Source organism: Amaranthus tricolor, chromosome 8, assembly GCF_026212465.1.
Source record: "Amaranthus tricolor cultivar Red isolate AtriRed21 chromosome 8, ASM2621246v1, whole genome shotgun sequence".
In the NCBI taxonomy this organism is placed as follows: Eukaryota; Viridiplantae; Streptophyta; class Magnoliopsida; order Caryophyllales; family Amaranthaceae; genus Amaranthus; species Amaranthus tricolor.
The window spans coordinates 28686159-28699828 of NC_080054.1; positions in this window are offsets into that span (position 1 = coordinate 28686159).

The following is a 13670-nucleotide window of genomic DNA, read 5'->3' on the forward strand; positions in this document are numbered from 1 at the left end:
AAATTTCTTAATAAACTATTTTGCTAAATATCCATTATTGTTTATTGTTATGCTACAAAATACCTAAAATGCAAAAAAATTTATAATTACAAATTAATTATTCTTATAATAAAGGGCTAAAACACCTTTTTCGGTCATAATTGTTAAAAATTAATAAATTATAACTTGAAAATTGTCATGGTATCATTTATCTAATTTACTTATGTATTTTAAATTATTAGCATCATATTACTAAAATACCCTTTGACCTTTTCAGTTGACCTTGACTTTCGGTCAATGGGCTTTTTCTGGAATTACCATTTTCCTTGAATGGCCCATGGGCCAGTTACCTCTAAAAAACCCTAACTCTCCACTTTCCCACAATGAATGGCTCTCCTTGTTTCAAGAAGAATAACTGTCCATTCTTCCCATGACCAGTCCACCTCCCATTACTCCCACTACTCCCATGATAGTTCACTTCTTCTCAGATACAACTTCCCTTCCTCACCATTATAAATAAGGGCACCATCAAGGAGGGAGGATCATCTAAAAAATATAGCTTTCCTAGTATCCTTGCTTACATTACTTCCTTAGCCTACCCAAACACTTAGCAATCTCAATCCCGACATTTCATTTTGCATTCATTCTACAATCATTCATTCATTAATTTCCAATTTACGTTCTGACTTGAGCGTCGGAGGGGTTTTCCGGGAAATCACCCCCCGGACAAGGCTAACATGTTGTGTCTCAGGAATTCAGGTTGCATCCTCCTACGAATCGCTGCTCCCGATAACACTTCCACTTATGGTATCTTAAGTGTCTTCCACTTCCTCATTTCATTACCGAAACAGTTTGGCGCCGTCTGTGGGGATATTGAATAAAAAGTCATGGCTCCTCAGAGAAATCCAACACAAACCGCAACCGTGCATAGCACAGATACAGACACTTCCGCAGGTCACGCTAATAATCAAGCCGTGACTCGTCGTGATCTGGACATGCTAGCACGCAACCTCACTGCCGCCTTCTCCGAACAACTCCGCGCCATCATAAATAATAACCCTGCTCAGCAACGAGTATTGGAAGACATGGCGGAGCAAATAAAGAATCTGCAGGAACGAATCAAACCCCATAACGAGATACCGAAATCCCATGAATCTCATGATAGGAACTCGGGAATGTCACGTTCCAGCAGAAGAAATAAGAAAAGAAGGGAGAGATCGAGGACACATACAAGCCTCAACAGAAGCGAATCCCAAAATGGGGAATCCAAAACCGCCTCTCGAGATGCCCGTACTTACCTGGAAAACAAGAAGCAGAAGGCGTTCGAAAGTGTTCAATCATTGGTGGACAAAAGGAGGGAAGAAAGGAAGAAAGCGCAACTCACGGGATCTAGCCATCCCACCAGCCCCGTCATAATGCCGCGGAATGAGACTGGCAAGAGTAGCCTCCCCGAAGATCTTATGCCAATAATCTCTCCGCTGGCTCCGGAGATACTGAATACTCCCAACCCCGGGAAAATAAAGATCCCAAATAAGGCGGCCTTCGATGGAACGTCCTGCCCCGAGGAACACTTGATGGCATACAAAAACTTGATGTTGCTGTACACCACCAACCCTGCATTGTGGTGCAAATTCTTCCCAACTACTCTCACAGGAGTAGCCTTGACGTAGTACACCTCTCTTCCAAAGAGAAGTATCCACACCTTTGCCCAATTAGAGAGCAAATTCCTGGGTCACTTTGTGGCATCCAGAAGGCAGGAGAAATCAAACTTTCATTTGCTTAGCATAACGCAACTGGAAGGGGAATCCATATCATCGTATCTGAGGAAATTCCACGAGGCAGTGTTGGAGGTAGCGGATTTGGAAGAATCAGTCGCCTTAAACGCCTTAATCAACGGAATGAAGGCTCAAAGGCTCAAGTTCCAGTTGGTCGAGAGTCAAGTGAAGACATACGCGGAGGCCATGAAGCAGTGTCAAAGCTACGTCACGGCTTCCGAGATATGTCAGGCACATGACCCCAAAAAACGAAGGTCAGAAAAAAAGGATCCAATATCCAATAATTCCTCAAAGAACAGAGAGGAACATGCGCTGCGTCGTCCAGAACCTCCCTCAGACATGGGACCTCCACGATCCAGACATGTATATGTCGCTAAAGAGGAGTCCAGGACTCGGAATTTGCTAGATGGAGGTAACGATCCGATGTTCAACCGGAACAGGAAGGACATATTCTTCGCCATCCGGGATCAGTTGCCAACTCCACCTCCTACTACCACCCCCTCTGATCGACGCAACTACAATCTGTGGTGTGATTACCACAAAGAACACGGCCACACTTTGGCCCAATGTCGCGAACTCAAGCGTATCCTACATCAGCTAACCGACAAGGGGGAGCTATCAAGGTTCATCAATCGAAAAGACTATGGTACGAGAGGCGACGCGGAAAGAAGGCCTTGGAACCAGAAAAGAAACGAGGCTAGGCGCGAAAGTTCCAACACACAAGGAACCATCAATATGATTTTCAGCGGCTACACCGAGGAATATCCTACAATCCGCGCCGCGAAAGACAGCGTCCATACTCTGTTCAAAGGACCCCTAAAAACCACCTCAAGTGGGCCGATCATGAGATTTGATGCCACTACTTCCCAACCGTTGCAACAACCACACACTGATCCTTTAGTGGTTACCATCAAGATTGGGCAAATGATGGTGAGGCGAGTATTGGTGGATACCGGAAGCACAGCCGATCTTTTAACGATGGAATGCCTAAGAAAAATGAAATTCGAAGAAAAGCACCTGCAACCCGTTGATAAACCTTTGATTGGGTTTGGAGGAAACCAGGTCATTCCAATGGGAACAATCATACTCCCTGTGCGAAAAGGGGAAAGAAGCGGAAACAAAACAATGCCCGTGCGATTCACAGTGGTAGATCTGACGTTCCCCTACAACGCCATCATGGGACTCCCACTCATCAACAAGATCAAAGCGGCAATCTTCCCTCACCAACTCTTGTTACAGTTTAAGCAGGACGACGGACAAGTGGGCATCCTCAAGGGAGACCAGGTAATGGCCCGCAATGCCTCATCAACACCATGAAACGAGGAACTTCCGTCATCCCTTCTAAAAGAGGAAGGGGAGAAAAGTCTCCTTCCGTCATGAGTATAGATGGACAATAGCCCTCATTCATCAGTCTCAATTTCAACTAAAAGCAGCGTTAGTCGAATTAGACAATAGCTCTCATTCATCAGTTACAATTACAATCGTTTGTCCGTGACAATTTCAATTTCAATATAACAAGTTTCAACATTTTATTCATCATCCAACGTCAAGTTCCAATGTTTCCAATTATTCAGTGTTATATTCTACTTTCTCATAATTATCTAGTCTTCAAAATGAAGAGTTGTCGGACGTACTCGACATCCGTTTACACAGCCTTAAGTTATCAAGTATCAAACGCCCACTAAACTTCCTTATTGCAAATCTTGTTAAAATCATCGTTTTCTATAAACTCGGCAGAAATCAGCGGCATTTGTGAATCGTTTTCTAGTCTTGAATTCATTTGCTAACGGAAGCGTTCACCACACTTCCGCGGAAGTATTCTATTTTCCACGAAGTGCCCGAAAATTGCAAAAAGTAGTTAAGGCTTCTGAATTGAATCTTTAAAACTTGCGGAAGATATCACGAAGGAGCCACGGTGGCCATAGAACTTCGAGAATATTGGTTGTGTCTTCAGAGTCTATAAGTCGGACTCTATATATGACCAACTTTCTTGCAATTTTTCTAAGTTATGAAGATTCTGCAATGAGTCTATGCAGGTATTATTTATTCCGCGCAATGTTCAATGTAGCTGAGTTCACTTGCCTTGGTGTTGCCCTACAATTCCTATAGCATGAAAAATTATTGTGGAAGATATCCGTGTCATGGATAAGTCGGACCCCCAATGAGGGGGAAATATGAAAAAATTTTCTAAGTTATCAGGCTTCCTCATGAAGCCGGAGGGTCGATAAGTCGGACCCTAATTTAGACCCTAAAAGGTAAAAACGTTGGGAAAAATCTAAGTATGAGGATTGTTCATTCTACCATCTGACTTATAGATGTGGCGGATCTTTTGCCGCGTCACTCGTAATAGCCGCGGAATAAAAATGAAGCCGCGTCATCCTCCTCAGCGTTACAAACCCCTACACGATCAACTTCCAATTTTTCAAAGTTCCAATAAATTCGTGCTCATTATGGAAAGATTTTCGTATTGTCTGTATGGGTGAAGACGCGGACCCTTACATTCATTCTGCGGCATAAAAAATATGATGCTCGTCAAGAAGAGAAATTTTTCAAAGTATTTGCTCATTTCGCGTCATAGAAGAATAAGGGGCTTGTTAAGACGAAGAGAAATTGCGAGTATTTTTATCGTTCCGCGATGTCGATAAGTCGGACACCCAAAAGTGTGAAAATATTGATAATTTCTCTAAGTTATCAAATTTCCTATCGACACCGTAGAATAAGTCGGACCCTAAATTACACTCCAAGGGAAATATAAAAAATTCTAAGTATAGAGATTACCCTTTCTACCGTCCGACTTATAAATCTTGCGAATCCTTATTCCGCGTCATCCAAGATAGCCGCGGAATACAACAAGGACGCGTCATCCTCCTTAGCGTCATGAGCAACTTCAAATTTTTCAAAGATTCTTATCAATCCGTGAAATCAATAAGTCGGACCCCCGGGTGCTCCCTATCATTTTTGAAATATTCCAAGTATGGAAGAATTTTCATGTTGAATGCACAGTTGAAGACACGGACTATTAGTACGCGTCATGGTTAAATCGAAGGCGCGGAAATATTCTGAGAGGAGGTCCAAGCCGCGTCGTCAAATTCTCACGTGATTTATTACTCTAGCTGAGACAAACTTATTCCGCGACATATTACCCTCCTAAGACTCCACGACAAATAAATAGCGAGAAGGAAGATTTAACAATAAAGTTGGTATCTTGTCCGTGGGGTCGACAAGTTGGACCCTCCTTGGTAATTTCGCCCAAAAATATTTTTCTTAGAGTTTCCGCGGCCTTAAATATAATATAATCCGAAACGGAAGGGAGGAAACCGTCGTATTGTCCGCAAGATAGACAAGTCGAACCCCCTTTGGGGGCTATCTTGCTCCAAAAATTAAAAATATTCAAGTATTCCGTTTTTCGCGACATGGCAATGATAGAAGCTGAACTAAGTATTAATATTCGAAGTCGTGCAATATGCATCACAAGGAACTAGTTGTCTCAGTTGGTCTGGAGCGTTGCATTGTGTATCGGAGGTCGCGGCATCGAAACTTCTTGCCAACATTTTTGCTACTGAATATCGATGGCTAAGGCAATCCCACAACATACACAAGCCGCGTCTTCGGGTGCATATACTCCGAGATATCATGTAAACTTCTTCGTGTGGACCGCAAGGTCGATAAGTCGGACCCCCTTGCGTGGGTACAAACTCGAAAATATTCTAAGTAGTGAAAATAGTCACGGCATTCAAGTAATAAAAGCTGGACTGCAAGCATCAAATTATAAAGAATCCGTGCGATATGCTGCGCAAGTGGATAGCTGTCTCAGTTGGTTCCAAGTACCGCACACTATCCCAGAGGTCGCGGGATCAAACCCTTCTATTTGCATTTTTGCTGCTAGCTGAGGGTACTCCGCGGCTTGAGTTATTCTATTCGCTTTCCCCTTGGATTTATAAAAAATATAATAATAATAATAATAATAATAATAATAATAATAATAATAATAAATAGAAAATAAAGAAATATTATGATCCTGTCCGTGGGGTAGATAAGTCGGCCCCCTTTTAGTAAGCAAACTCTAAAAAATATTCTAAGTCATTGAATATCCGTGACATACGTGTAGTATAGCTGGAAGTATCAGAATATAAAACATCCGCGTGAAATGCTTCACAAAGGCAAGGATGTCTCAGCTGGTTTGAGTGTTGTTACCACGCGTCTTGGGTAGCAGGATCCAACCCTTGTAGTTACATTTTTGCTGCTGGAAGGTATAAACAGCTGGGATTACCCCACGGCATGCTACAAGCCGCGACTTTAGGAGCTTAACTTAATGGAAATATATCAAATTCGTGGGACATACTACACAACTAAACGGCTGTCTCAGTTGGTTCCAAGGGCTACACGCAGTCGGAGAGGTTGCGGGATCAAACCATCCACAACAACATTTTTTATCTGCTGGATGGTATCGACGGTTGGGGCTATCCCACGGCATATCACAAGCCGCGGCTCGATTCTCTTTCCTTGCTTTCTTGGACTTTGTATGTCTCACACGGATATTTTGAAAAGGTCATAACATTTTCGTTACAACTCGGAATTCGGCATATGAACAGTCGGTTCGAAGCTTACGAACTCAATTTTCGGAATCCTCCCAAAGATCTGCCAAATTGGGAACATATTCATCTTCTTGAGGGTCCGAACGTTCTCTATAATCACATCCCTTCATTGACACTAAGGTGTTTTGGTAGACGCTTATTGTTTCCGCATAAAAGGAAGATATTTCAAGTCGCTGGGGCTCTCTCCTCACATCATCCTTCATGCGTGGGGCTAAATGTCATGGTATCATTTATCTAATTTACTTATTTATTTTAAATTATTAGCATCATATTACTAAAATACCCTTTGACCTTTTCAGTTGACCTTGACTTTCAGTCAATGGGCTTTTACTGGAATTACCATTTTCCTTAAATGGCCCATGGGCCAGTTACCTCTAAAAAACCCTAACTCTCCACTTTCCCACAATGAAAGGCTCTCCTTGTTTCAAGAAGAATAACTGTCCATTCTTCCCATGACCAGTCCACCTCCCATTACTCCCACTGCTCCTATGATAGTTCACTTCTTCTCAAATACAACTTCCCTTCCTCACCATTATAAATAAGGGCTACCATCAAGGAGGGAGGATCATCTAAAAAATATAGCTTTCCTAGTATCCTTGCTTACATTACTTCCTTAGCCTACCCAAACACTTAGCAATCTCAATCCCGACATTTCATCTTGCATTCATTCTACAATCATTCATTCATTAATTTCCAATTTACGTTCTGACTTGAGCGTCGGAGGGGTTTTCCGGGAAATCACCCCCGGACAAGGCTAACGTGTTGTGTCTCAGGAATTCAGGTTGCATCCTCCTACGAATCGCTGCTCCCGATAACACTTCCACTTGTGGTATCTTAAGTGTCTTCCACTTCCTCGTTTCATTACCGAAACAAAAATATTGATTAGAACTCAACAATCTAAGTTTTCGAAAAGCAAGTTGTGTGATCAAGCTTCAAATTCGATCGAGTTTTCAGGTAAAATTTCACAAATTTACATGTGCTCTTTACAGCTTTTTAAATTTACATGTGCTCTTCCTGTTGGTTTTGTTGGATCGAGATTTTACGGCCCAACACATAATGTTCTTAGCTCTATGTCCGTCATCGACAAAGTTAGGTAATTGTTGTCATTTGTCAACTTATCCACTTCATTAAGAATGCCTTTTGAAAATTTAGATAAGCCCAAAATCTATTATGTGTGAATTTAGTTAAAAGTGAATAATATTATACTAATACATATCATTTGCAGTTGGTCAAATCAGAGTCGGTTCAACATATATATATATATATATATATATATATATATATATATATATATATATATATATAAATATTATATTATATTATATGAGCTATTTTTATAAAGTTGGTTTTGTAATATGTGTGTTACGTTTCAATTTAGTTAGATAGTCATCCTACCATAAAAATTGTTTGAATTTGGAATTATTCTGTTCTTTAAATGATATAAGACTCAAATTCCAACCATTATTAGGAATTTAGGATGATACAATAGTAAAGAGATTAGATTCTTCAAGATTAATTTTTAGGCAAACAATTGTCTTAGCTTCATAATAGCCCCTTTATGTACGAAGAGTTACACAAATTTTTGTGAGTGACGGTCTCTTTGAGAGATCATCTTTAATTGGGCCAGCCCATTATACACCTTTTAAAACACCAAGTCTTTTGTGAGACCGTCTTACCGTAAGACAGGCCCATACAAATAACCCATTAGTAAAAAACACAAAAAAATGAATTTGAACATGTATATGAAGTGGTTATTTAGTTTTAAACAGCTTGGGCTTACCTAATTGAAGTCGTCTTACGGTGAAACGGCCTCAATCAAGAATTAGTGTTTTTAAAATATTGTAAGTGGGTAATAAGAATGATGTAAGTATACATTTAAGATATTGAAAGGATACGGTAAGTAAACATTAAGGATACAGTAAGTAAGCATTAAGTATAATATAAGTAGGCATTAATCTTTAATAGGTTGGACTTGAGATACGTCTCTCAAAGAGACGGTATCTCAAGAGACTAACTGCAAGAGTTATAAGTAAATATAAAGTGTCTGACCACATAAGGCCTATTGTTTAGAACCTTACGCTTTAGTTCAATTACTTATGTTAAGCCTCGATTTATAGTGTATTGTTATTTCGCCTTCAACACACTATATAGAGTATATCATCATCTTCATTATATTCAGTGTATCCCGCTCATCTAGAAAAAAAAAAAAGAAATTTGCTCATATTATTGCTGCGTAGGTTATGCATACATTATGCAATACTCAAAGTCCAAAGAATTTAAAAAATCATTGGAATGAAAACAAAAGAACAGATAAACTAAAACAAAAGCTGGTTAGATTGTGTTATGATTCTGACTGATCGTATGTGTTCTCACGGTGTTATAAACGGTAAAAATGAAAATTGAGACTCCATAAATCGAAAATTCCATTGACGAAATCATAGTGAGTACCCTTGAGAACCACTGATTTCTTTGCTACTGCTTCTCTTACAAATGGGTATGTCAAAAAGTTCCCTAGAGATACATTCACTGCTTCCTGTTTATATAAAATAAAACTTTTGTCACCAAAATTATTTTAACATACCATACACTACACCCGTCAGATCAGTCGGTTTTGGTTGGATCAGGTTTGATTCAACATGTTATAAATTCTCTAATTTTTTATTCTTATCCTTATAAAATAAATAAATATACGTTAACTAAAAGAGTTAGTTATTAGTATTTTTATTTTCAGTAACAATTTTTTTAGTCGTAGTGTTTCAATATTCACTCAAATAATAAAAATTGAAAAATTATAGTAAATTATAACTCGAAAATATTAATGTAGAACTCTAAAATTCACCAAATTTTAAGAAAATGAGTCAGACCAGCCAAATCTAAATTAATTTATATTCGGTATAAAATTTTAAATCGGATAAAAATTTGAGAAATTTACCCCACACAATATTAGAAGTGATTCAAAAAATTAAGGAAATAGGTTGTCCAATTCCAAATTTGGGCCCAAATAGGCCTAGAATGGTCAAAACTTGAGCTTATGGACTAACCACCTCCATATAATTAATCCTTTTGTTGCCCTTAGTTTGTTGCAAAAAGTAGTTAAGTTGTTTAGATTATGATGAAAGTGATTAAATTTATTTTATATTTACAATTAGGTCTATATATATAGACTGAGTATATTATCAGTTCTAACTATAAGTAAAAATTTAAAATGAATTTATTTAACATTTTCAATTAGGTCTATATATATATAGAATGGGTATATTATCAGTTCTAACTATAAGTAAAAATTTAAACAACAAATATAAGTTTTGTTGTAAGTGCCTTAGATTTAGTCCATGAACATTACAAACCCTTGTTTCATTAAATATATAAATTAGAATATGATAAAAATAATATCTGATTTCATGTTTTTTTCTTAAAATTTTATTTTAGCATGCGTTCTGTTATTTCGAATGTGCTCGAGTTAAGCAATCGCATAACATAGTTAAATGTAAATAACTCAAAAAGACGGAAGTTATAAATTGGAATCTTATTTTCTCACAGTTTGTATATTGCTGTGCACAAATTTAACTTTGAACTAAACAGAATTGCAAATCTTAACCCAATCTTCAATGAAATCACTGCCATCAAACAACAAACAGGGGAACATTAGTCTTACTACATTTATAACTCTCTACATTCTAATTAAGTCTTTCCCACTACTCCACAACATATATCTTAAAAATAAGGGTAATGATATTATAAAAAGTTTAAAATAAAATTTTTAGTGCATTTATAACTTTGTACATCCTAATTAAGTCATCTTAAAAATAAGGGTAATGATAATATAAAGATTTTAAAATAAATGTTTGGTGAAAAATTAATACTCTGTTTTCATATAATTTTTTTAAATAAAATAAAAATTACGAATTTTAGCCTTAAATTTTGATTATAATTTCTCATCGATGTATTTGAGAAAACATATTGATGTTGGATATTGATAGATTTGTCTCAATATATACTTTCGAAATATCAACTTTTTGGAATTTTTAAAAACTCACAATCAAAATTATTTTACTTTTAAGTTTGCATTGAAATTTGCGAAAAAAATAAATGGAAACAACAAATAAAAATAGAGGGATTATTACTTAATATAATTATGTCATTAATAGTTAATACTCCATCCGTTTCAATTGGTTGATCACGAATTCTTGTATGAGACGATCTCACCGTGAAACACGCCTCATATTTAGGTTAAATACCCTAATAATAAAAATTTTTAATTTATAAACTTTTTATTTTAAAGTTGTTTCACCGCGATACGATTTCGATTTTATAGGCTACGAAGTTGGAAAAAACTTACGTAGAAGTGGAACCATCATCAGGGATACACATAAGTCTCTTAATTCTTCCATAGCAGCGGTGTACAATCACCACAATACACTCCACCTAAACATACCATAATTTTAAACCACTTTTCAGCCGTAACTTGCAAAGATAACAAAAAATGGCAAGATTCAGATTCTTTTATCAAACTTTCAATACATACAACATTCATCCTTCGTTTGACCATCCTATTTATGATATGTATGATACATAAAAATTTTATTTTGAACCAAATTAAACATTCTACTTTGTTCTAACTTAATTGAGTTTAACAATTAAACACGTACTCGTTAGTCATTATTGTAGACTAAACTTGGTTGTGTTAGGGAAGTGACTCCACTTATTTATAGTGAAATATTTATTACCATGTATAAGGAAGGTATATAATTACATTAATATTCATGAATAAGTGTGGTTGAATACAAAATATAATATGAGGTTTCAACTATCACAGAATTTAATCATTTGTTAAATAGGAGAATGAAAGAAATTCAAAGAAACCAAAAAAAGTTAAAGAAAGTTGACAAAATATATTGAAGAATTAGTTTGGGATTTCAATGTGTGTCGTTTATGCTCATTCATCATCAATAAATAGTTACAATATTATCTTCTCCCAATTACAATAATATTTGGCCTAAAATTAAGGAGAAGATATTGCAAATGATATTACCTAAAAATAGGATAAATCAAATAATACCTAAAGATAGGATAAATCAATTAATACCTAAAATAGAATAAATCTTAAGAATATTTTCTAACAATATATTCTAACATATATATATATATATATATATTATATTAGATATATAAAATATAGAGTCACTTTCTTAATATAGGATTATAAAGATATAATTTTTAAAAAATAAAAAATGGTAAATTAAAGATCAATATATAGTGAAAAAGATTATAAAAAAAGAACCTACGGATATTTAAAGGATTTGAAGTGATCAAGTTTGATGGACAAATGTGGAAGAGTATGTGATTAAAATAAAGATCTCAAAATGGTAAGAAAAGTTAATAATTCTTTCATATACTTTTGTGTTACAAGCAGATAATATTACATTATTAATTTTTAATAAAATAAAAAGATAAATAGTTAATTGAATAAATATATGGATAATATCATTATCACCTTAACTATTGTGTGCTCATAGAAAATAAATATATAGATAAGATGAAGAAAAAAAAAAATTTGTGAATGAAATAGTAAAAAATATTACAACTACTAAAATATAAAATTTAGTAAAACTAAAGTTATGATTGAAATATATATATAATCTAGCAATATGTATCGTTAATTTTGCGACAAGTAGAAAAGAGTATTTATTACTCTCTCCGTGTTCTAATGTTCTTTCCATTAGAATATTCTATTTAAGAAGAGAGAATTTTGATTAATTTTTTTGAGACATATTTAGAAGATAAAATATGTATTTATGTGAGATCTCGTTAGATTTTTCTTAATGAATACCTTTTTGTAATGTATTTTTTATAATTTTTTATTATTCGTATTTAGAGATATTTAAGTTTAAAATTTTCTTTAAAAACTCTATAAAAAGTAAACAAAAACAACAAAAAAGTACGGAGGGAGTAATTTTAAATAAAAATAAGAAAATAATTGATTAAATAAACATGTGGATAAGATAAAGAGAAAAAATAAATTTGTGAATGAGATAAAAAAAATATTATTATCAAAATATAAAATAAATCAAAATTAAAGTAATAGTGAAATCAAAATATAAAAAAATACATTCAACAAAATACATCAATTATTTCCATTGCAATTAATTTTTTAATATGTATTTCGTTCAATTTAATTTCATTCGATTCATCTTTTTATAATGCTAAAAGATGTAAGTTATTAGAAATCTATTATATATACAAATTAAAAAAAATATGTCGTCTTTAAATTCAAAAATTGGTATAGGCCACCTCAAGGCATGTGCTTCAAAAACGATTAATTTGATTTTCATTTTAACCAGCTTCTCAAAATTTACATATGCAAGATAACTTTCATTCATTCTTGAAAAAATTGTTAATAGTTAAAAAATGCCAATAAAAAATATGTCGTATGTAAGCCACGTGTCACATCACAATTCAAAAATTTTTTACATCATCTTCAACAACAGCCTTATATCGACTAATTTCATATTTTGAAAAGTAGGATTAACATTGTAATGTTTATTTTAACCAAATTATTTTTGTTGAACCAAAATTGTTTTTATTAAGTTAAAATTATCTTCGCATAATAAATGTACTATTATCGTAATACTTCCTTTTTTTTTCTAAAATAAACTCATTATATCTAAAATTTTAACGTGAATTACAACATTAAGCTCAAATAAAGCATAATTATTTGATCACCTCAATACTTCTTTCAAAATAACTTACATCATAATATTTTCATTTATTAAATAATTTCAGAGTTTCTTTTGGCAGTCACTTGCAACGTTATATACTTCCTTTTCTATTCAATACACGTTTTTAATTTTGAATATATTTAATTACACATGATAAAAAATTCTAAAAAATTTAATATTATGAATATATGCATTAAGACAAATCAAATAAGATCTCACTTGACTATATTTTACATTATATATGACGAAATCTATATTAAATAAGATCAATTAATAAGTAGTAATTTTTATAGAAACTGTAACAACTATTAAAATTCATAAAATATTAAACTATTATTGTCTTTCATTAAAAAGCCTCTTTATATATTGAGACAGCTATTTTACGTTTGAATGTGTATCTTATGGTTCATGGAGGTTTAAAAGACAAAATTCGTCAATGGAGTATTAAAAAAACAAAGACAAAAATAAAAAAATAAAAATATATATCAAACAAAATGCATCCAATTATAGAAAGGGTTCTGTCGTAAAATAACACTAGTGGACTTAGGGACACGGAGTTATGATCAGATAAAATACTGAATCTATCAAATATCATATAGTAT